This window comes from Copadichromis virginalis, linkage group LG6 (genome assembly GCF_057382275.1).
Source record: "Copadichromis virginalis isolate Kocher_CV1m ecotype Utaka linkage group LG6, C_Virginalis_male_GT1.1, whole genome shotgun sequence".
Lineage (NCBI taxonomy): Eukaryota > Metazoa > Chordata > Actinopteri > Cichliformes > Cichlidae > Copadichromis > Copadichromis virginalis.
In genome coordinates this window covers 9777837-9786010 of record NC_140623.1, presented here as the reverse complement: position 1 = coordinate 9786010, position 8174 = coordinate 9777837, and the positions used below count along the sequence as shown (strand labels likewise).

Genomic DNA, 8174 nt, shown 5'->3' with positions numbered 1-8174 from the left:
ATAAAGATTACAAGACATAAAAACAAGTCAAAGATATTTGCAACAAACAGACCTCAGTGCAATAAAGTTACTTACCAGCAATACAAGACATAAATACACATATAAACATGATAAGACATAAAAACAAGTCAAAGATATTTGCAACAAACAGACCTCAGTGCAAGAAAGTTACTTACCAGCAATACAAGACATAAATACACACATAAAGATTACAAGACATAAAAACAAATCAAAGATATTTGCAACAAACAAAACTCAGTGCAAGAAAGTTACTTACCAGCAATACAAGACATAAATACACACATAAAGATTACAAGACATAAAAACAAGTCAAAGATATTTGCAACAAACAGACCTCAGTGCAAGAAAGTTTCTTACCAGCAATACAAGACATAAATACACACATAAAGATTACAAGACATAAAAACAAGTCAAAGATATTTGCAACAAACAGACCTCAGTGCAAGAAAGTTACTTACCAGCAATACAAGACATAAATACACATATAAACATTACAAGACATAAAAACAAGTCAAAGATATTTGCAATAAACAGACCTCAGTGCAAGAAAGTTTCTTACCAGCAATACAAGACATAAATACACATATAAACATGATAAGACATAAAAACAAGTCAAAGATATTTGCAATAAACAGACCTCAGTGCAAGAAAGTTTCTTACCAGCAATACAAGACATAAATACACACATAAACATTACAAGACATAAAAACAAATCAAAGATATTTGCAACAAAAAAAACTCAGTGCAATAAAGTTACTTACCAGCAATACAAGACATAAATACACATATAAACATGATAAGACATAAAAACAAGTTATTAGATTATTCTGTTATTATATGTTACCTTATATATGTAATCAAAGTAGTTGAATTAGAATACTGCTGTAGATCACATTATACCCTTTAATATAGAGTGTGTGAGCTGTATGTAGTTTAGTTCTCATTATACTTTTGAGTTAACAGAACATATTCACATATTAGTTCATTAGATAAATGTGCATCACTCTGTATCCTTGATCTGCTGGGAATGTGTTACACTGTTTTCTTGCCATGCTTAATTGTTGAATCATGAAGAGAAGGTTGTAAGCAGGAGACTCTGTGTCTAAAGACAGGGGAGATAGACAGACCACATTCCACACCCCCACCTTACAGAAAGCAGAGAAACAACTGCCGAGGTCATAACTTAGGAGCTGTAACAGAGAAAAAATGTGATGTTTTGGCTTTTACGACTAGCTGGGGGCCACTAGAGACTATAAAAAGCTGAGCAACCCGTCACCATTCTGAGACATGTGCCTGACCCTCTGGTAGCATCTCTCCCGTCCGGACGTTGTAATGCTCTTATTGTTGAATTGTATGGAAATAAATGATTGTTGATTGAGCATTTATACACCGAGTATTGTCCTTCCTTCAGCCCAAAGATTCAAAGAATTGGGAGAATTCAACAAAGTGAAAAATATTTGCAACAAACAGACCTCAGTGCAAGAAAGTGGGGACGGGGGACTGTGCCTCACTGCCCTCCCCTTCTCCAAGAAACCCGTCTTCAACCGAGTCGAGAGAGCCGGGAACTTGTGAGGTGTGCATGTCCTGGTGAGCCTCCACCGTTTTATGGGTGGGTGCAGCCTCGACTGTACAGAGACAGACCAGACCAGCTGCACCACACAGACACTTCAAACCTCATCTGTGGACAAAAAACATATACATATATATATATATATATATATATATATATATATATTTACACACACAAACACACACACACACACACACACACATATATTCAAACCTCAAGGACAAAAACCAGAGGACAAAAACTACAAGAACAATATAAATATGGAGAAAACTAACCTTAGAAACATGCAGGGTGACAGGAGACAGCAGCACTGCAGACATGAGGACAGACAGACAGTTAAGGCTGTGTGAGAGTCAAGTTCACTCCTATATATGACCTCCTATCGCAGAATGCGTTACTGTGACAACGCAGGCTTTGTGCTTTGAAGTGTGGTGATTGGTGACGTCATTGGAACGGCCTGTGATCTTACGTCACACTAGGCCGGATCAATTTGAAAAAGGTGTTTTTGTCTGAAAATGCTCGTGTCCAAACTACCGTTTTGACAGAGTTGTTCCAGCACTGCGCATGCGTGAAACGCAAGGTGACTCGACCTGCCTCATTTCTGTCTGCCGTTTATTTACTTTCCGGCTCTTTGAAACATGCAGCAAAATGAAAAGGAAAAGCGACTAGTTTTTTAAATGGACTAACAATGAGGTGGAGTTGTTGCTGCAAGTAATACAAAAGTACAAAGTTACAAAAGCGATTGAGAATTAAAGAATTTGAAGAAAAGCTATCTGGAGGCTGTACAAACTGATATTAATCTTTAACGGGGCTGTCACAATTTATCACATGATTGCATCACTTGACTAGGCTATGTCCACATGTATGGGTATTTTTGAAAACGTAGATTTATCTATGCGTTTGTACCTTTCGTCCACACGTGTCGGCCACTGAAAACGGAGAGTTTTAAAAATTCCTGCCTGGGTGGAGATTTTCAAGAACTCCGTTTTTGCGTTTACTATGGACAAGGAAAACGGAGAAAACGCAGGGTCAAAGGTGTGCGCCTTTTTTGACGTCACACTGTGCGCCAAGTTATTGTTTCGGTGAAATTAATTTCTACAATGGCGGACTTAGACAAAATACTGTTAATTTTACTCTCTGTAGTGTTTAAATGCTTACATACACAGACAGTTACGGTCCCTCCACACATAGTACTCGGTTCTGCTTCTTTGCGCCGCCATCTTTGTTTACTCTTTCCCGCCCAGGCGTCTAGACATCTGATTGGCCAACATTTCTACACGGTTAGGAATATAGCGCCACCTGTTGCTTTGGCATGCTCCTGGCAGCATTTTCCTTCGTTTTTGGTGTTGAGGTGTGAATGGGATTTAAAAAAAAAACGAAAAATCTCAGTTTTCAGAAATACCCGTGTATGTGTGGACGTAGTCTACAATGTGTCATTGTTTTTAAAAAGGCTCCAGTTCGCTTTCCACAATGCTATGCGAAAACGGCGTCAAATGTATACGCTTTGGAGAGCGTTTTCAAAACGCTGCGCTTTCCTTGACCGAAAACGCTGTCTCAGTGTGGACGGAAGGCCAAAACGGAGAGAAAAAGATAAAAATAAAATACACACAAATATACTGTAAGAAAAGGCTTTATTTTTTAGTATATGCTGAATTATCAGTTTCAAAGCTACTCTACCAGAGTTTCACTAAAAAATGAAACAAAGGATATGTTTTAACCCTTTCATGCATGAATTATGACAACCTCTCAGCGAATAGCTTCTCTAAAATCAATAGAAACCCAACATTAAGTTCAGCTGAAGGTCAAACTGCAACAAAAAACTCTATAATCAACAGTTTACGTTAAAAACAGCTTCTTCTTTTGGAAAATAAAAACAAAAACGAACAGAAATCCCAGTACAGTACAGTTCCTTTGTATCGTGCTGCTGCCACCTGCTGCTCTGGGGTGGGAACAACAACACTTTGGATTTGCGTTCGTTATCAGCAACAAATGAGTTTTACTTTTGAGGCTGCAGTTTTTAGTTATGTTTATTTGTTGGATTCCATCAGTTTTTCTTCGAAGAGCCGAAAGACTTTCAGTTACTTATGATAAACTGTTTGTCTTATACAAACAGATAAATACAGAAAACAAGGAAGAAAACAAAGCTTGTATTCTATTTGATTTTCAAGATATTGAACTTTATTTTTTCCATTTCACCGAGTTCTTTTTTCCATGTACTTTTTGTCCAATAATTTTTTTTAATAATCAGATTAATGTTTATTTTAAAATTAAGAATTATTTATATTTTTTCTATTTGCTATATACTGAGCTGAAACATCCTTCTGTGTAGTCATGTAACACATTATTTTAAAATAATATATTTTAAACAGGTGGATGCAGGAATTAAGTGTTAAAACAGAGTCTTGTTCCATTTAAGCTATCTTTATTTCACATTTATTTGTACGCAATAAATACAGTTAAACATCCATGGGTGTGTAAATACGACGCCTGGCAGCCTCCGCATAGCCGACGCTGTAAAACGTGGGAGTTTTTACGTCCTTTTTAAAAAAAATGAATTTCAGATTCTGACTTGATGCATAATCAAGACCAGTAAACAGGTTAACAAAAAATTCTCTAATGGAAAAGAAACTTTAGGTATTCTTTTAATACAACAGGGTAAATGCAAACTTCAAAAATAAGTTTGATGTCATTCAGATCTCAAGGAGATCAACGAGAACGCAGCGTCACAGCTGACGGATACCTCTTTTCCTCTGATCAGATTCAGCTACGGTTTAATTGTTTTTCTTTTCTTAAAATCTTAATTCTAAAAACAAAAAAGGGGAAAAAAGCTGTGCCATTACTTACACAGATATCCATCTCTAAGCTCTCCGTAAATTATCAATACGATCGATAAGTCATATCTCAATCAAAGACACTACAATGGCTATTTACGGCTAAATAACAGGAAGTATTGATACCAATACGGCTGGTAAACAAACATCAAAAAGGAAATATTGAACAAAACATCCACAATACTGAAAAGGAATAAGAAGACATCAGAAAGTGCTTCACTATAGATTTTAAACTGGACAGCTAGCAGCTCAGGATGGTTTCCTCCTTAAAAATAAAAGGCATCTTTAAACTGCACATGCTCAGTGTAAACTGTCCTCCCCAACAGCGACTGTTACTGGCATCATTAGTGTCGTAAAAACAGTTTTTCTCTGTATTATGCAACATAAAAACAAAAGAGTTAGACTGTGTGTTGCCTCTTTCATATCAGATTTTGTATGTTAACTGAATTTTTGTTGTGTCCTTTCTTAAACCGATGGTGATTTGCTAATAGGGTCATTTTGTCTCAACTCAAACAATTTTTAGAATTTTTCCTGGTCCTTCCAACCATGAAATTAAATCAGGATCTGTCATCAGGGAAATGTACCACAAAAAAATTCTAGGTATGGTCTAGTTAAATTATATTATTAAAAAAAATTTATTTAAGGTCCCATATTTGAGCAAACACCAAAAAGAATTTGAAAAGTACTCTACATGCTTTATTTTGTCCATTCGTCCATTGTCTTCTGTGTATCCTTAATAGGGTCATAACTATAAACCATTCAGAAAAGATTACCAAATGTTTTGCAGTGTGGCGGTCCACGTCCATGTTGATTTCTTGTCTATGGAATTAATTTCTGTTACTGTCAGTCTCCTGAAAATTACAATACCACTACAATACAATACTAACTGGCAAGAGAAAATATTTTGTGAATGAAACATAATTCATGTTCATTATTATTATTATTATTATTATTATTATTATTACATGAATGCCTATATTTTACTACTTTCATTGATATTTGGAAAGTAGTAAAATATTTTTTACTACTACTGTATAGTTAAGAGTTTAATGATAATGTATTATCATATATCATTGCTTATTTATTTTTACAGTATCCACTAGAACAGCGGCATATGGAGCCTCTTGCAGAAAGGCAGAGAGGATGACAGTCATCATCCTGGCAAACTAACCACAAAATATCAAAGTTAACCTAATAATTCAAGAGGAAAATATTCCACATCAGTTTTATATGGACTAACATTACTGTTCTGTTATGAGTTTAAGATTGAGCTTCTTTTAAATGCTTTATATTCAGTTTAATCTTCAGTCGCACTGGGGATTAATAAAGTAAACAATCTCTCTGTATGCCTGTGTAGCTATCTATATTATAAGACATTATACTGTATTAATTAAATAACAAATAAAATCACAGCTGAAGACTTGAGCACCATGTGACATGATTAACTGTCCGCAGGATTACTAAAATGATTGAAACATGAAGGTGTTTTGGCAAAAAAGCTGGTCAAACATTAAACTGCAAAACTGAAAGTGCTGTTTGAGTCTGAACATTTTCAACCCACCACCAGAAAAAGATGCTGTTCTCCACAATATGTAAATAAGGATAGAGTATAGGCGATATCAGCAGCTGTATCAAAATGAGAATTTTATATCCCCCATAGTTGAGTATAGGCATTCAATCCAAAAGGTCACATGTTGTGGAGAAATAATGTGAATCTTTTGTGCAATCAAATGTTTTATTTTTATTTTAATAGCACAACAAATAATACATTTGTTAATAAATCTTATTCAGACACAAGTTTGCTTGTTGCTTGCTTCCTCACAAACGACCATTTCTGCTCCTTACATTCATCACCCTGAAAACAGCACAGTGAACAAATCATACTGAAACACTGTGTTTATTTCAGTTACAAAAGTTATTTTTATTTTAGGTTTCATGAAACACATATATATTGTTGGCAGTACTTTAGATGAAGGCAGCATGCTGCTCTCAGACTTACACTTAAACTCAAAGGGTCTATAATCTCTAAACTGATATATTTTACAAAGAAATCCTGTCTGGGCAGCGTCTGGATTTGGACTGAAGAGCTCGTTGGCATTTCTAAAACAATAGCAAACCTGCACACCATACATTGTTTGGTTTTTTGTTTTGTTTAAAGTTGTAGATATACATTAGAGACATGGCAGATTTGCATATATTCTTCAGGGTCTGCAGTCCTTTTCTCTTCTTCTGTGCTCCTGTGAGAATCTAAAACAAAGGTCACATAAATCATGGGGTTAAATTGATGCCTGTGGGACAAAATTACTCCAACAATATTCAGGACAAATTTATTTTTCCTCTGCAAAAAAATGAAATTGAGTACAAAGCATGTGAAACTTTTCTGTCTTGTGTTGTGTTCATTTATGTCTTTTCTTTTCTCTTTAATGTTTCTGTCCATTATATGTGCAAGAACAAACTTCTGAATCACCTCTTAGTGATAAGTGTCTACAGTTTCCTTTCTCGTTTGGCTCTGGACGAAGGCAGTCGCACTTTTCTCCTCTCCCTCTTCCTTCTCTTTCCTGCTTGGCTTCTCAATGTCCTTGTCTAGTCTCGTCTACTTTTCTACTTTTGCCCTGGATGACTCTCACGGTCTGTTACAACCTAAAAGAGGAATTATGGATTTGAACAACTGGTCCCTGAATGCAATTGACACGCTCTTCTCAACGAGAAGCCTGGGCTTGAGTAAGTCCGAGTGTCCTTTCCTGCCGGATACACAATGGACAGGTGGAGGAACTGGAGGGTCGTGTGCCTGGCGGGACTGTCAATCGAGAACATTGTAGACATCTACCTTTTCGGAACCACGATAACAGGGTTCTTGTTGTTCGGAGTTGGCTTGGCCCTGGCTTATCAAAGATAGCAGAATTGGCTTTTCAAAACCCCACAAGGCTGCCCGCTATGATGGAAATGATGGGACAGGTCGTGACTTCTCAAAATGGGCTCATTGAACGCAGCACGGATAAGATCTTGGAGAAGCTCACGGCAGTCTCTGCTCTCTGAGCACAAGATTGATAACATCTCAGAGAAGCTCTCCAACGGGAGACTGAGAGACCAGTGACGGACTGTTAGACCAACTGTGAAATTGACATGCAGTTGTTCGCACTAAAGGAAAACCACCATCATTTCATGCAGCTACCGTATCGGTGTCAGCTGTGGTCTCAAGGCTGGAGCTGATACGTATGTATGTTCGGGGGGTCCAATTTCACTGCAGATGTAAACATTGCATGTGACAAATAAAAGGCTTGATTGAATAGCTTCAGACTTATGTTCAAAGAAAAGAAAAGAAGCCCTCAAACCTCTACTCTACTCTATGTGTTGATTTAATGAGCGAGTTCACTTTGTTTCTCTCTTCTCTCAAACGTCTAATCTCTCTTCCTCCTCTTCCTCTGTGTTTTATTCAGTCGTACCGTTTACAGCAGCGAGCAGGGCTTCTTCTTGACCTTGGCGGGCTGAGGGCAGAGGACGGCACGAATGGCCTCATCAAACACAGTCTTCAGACCACGCTGGGTCAAGGCTGAGCACTCCAGGTATTTGACTGCATCTATACATGCGAAGACACATATATGTTAATAAAAGAAGAGAAAGAACTACAAAGACAAAGTAAGAGAAGAAAGGTTTGCTGGTAGTGGAGAAGAATAAGTTCAACTTTCAAAGAACACTATAGTCAACTACAGCTACTATACTTTTACTGTGATGCCAGGAAATGAGGGGAATAA

The 8174-nt window shown here is 36.9% G+C and overlaps 1 long non-coding RNA gene across 1 annotated transcript; it reads right to left on the bottom strand.

The window, feature by feature from the left end:
- Window positions 1–6151: 6151 nt before the first annotated feature.
- On the bottom strand, window positions 6152–8111 carry LOC146707188 (uncharacterized). Its single transcript, XR_014920780.1, has 2 exons — window positions 7866–8111; window positions 6152–6669 (listed from the first exon to the last, which is right to left on the bottom strand). It is a non-coding gene; the product is annotated as an uncharacterized LOC146707188 (long non-coding RNA).
- Between the last annotated feature and the right edge of the window lie 63 nt (window positions 8112–8174).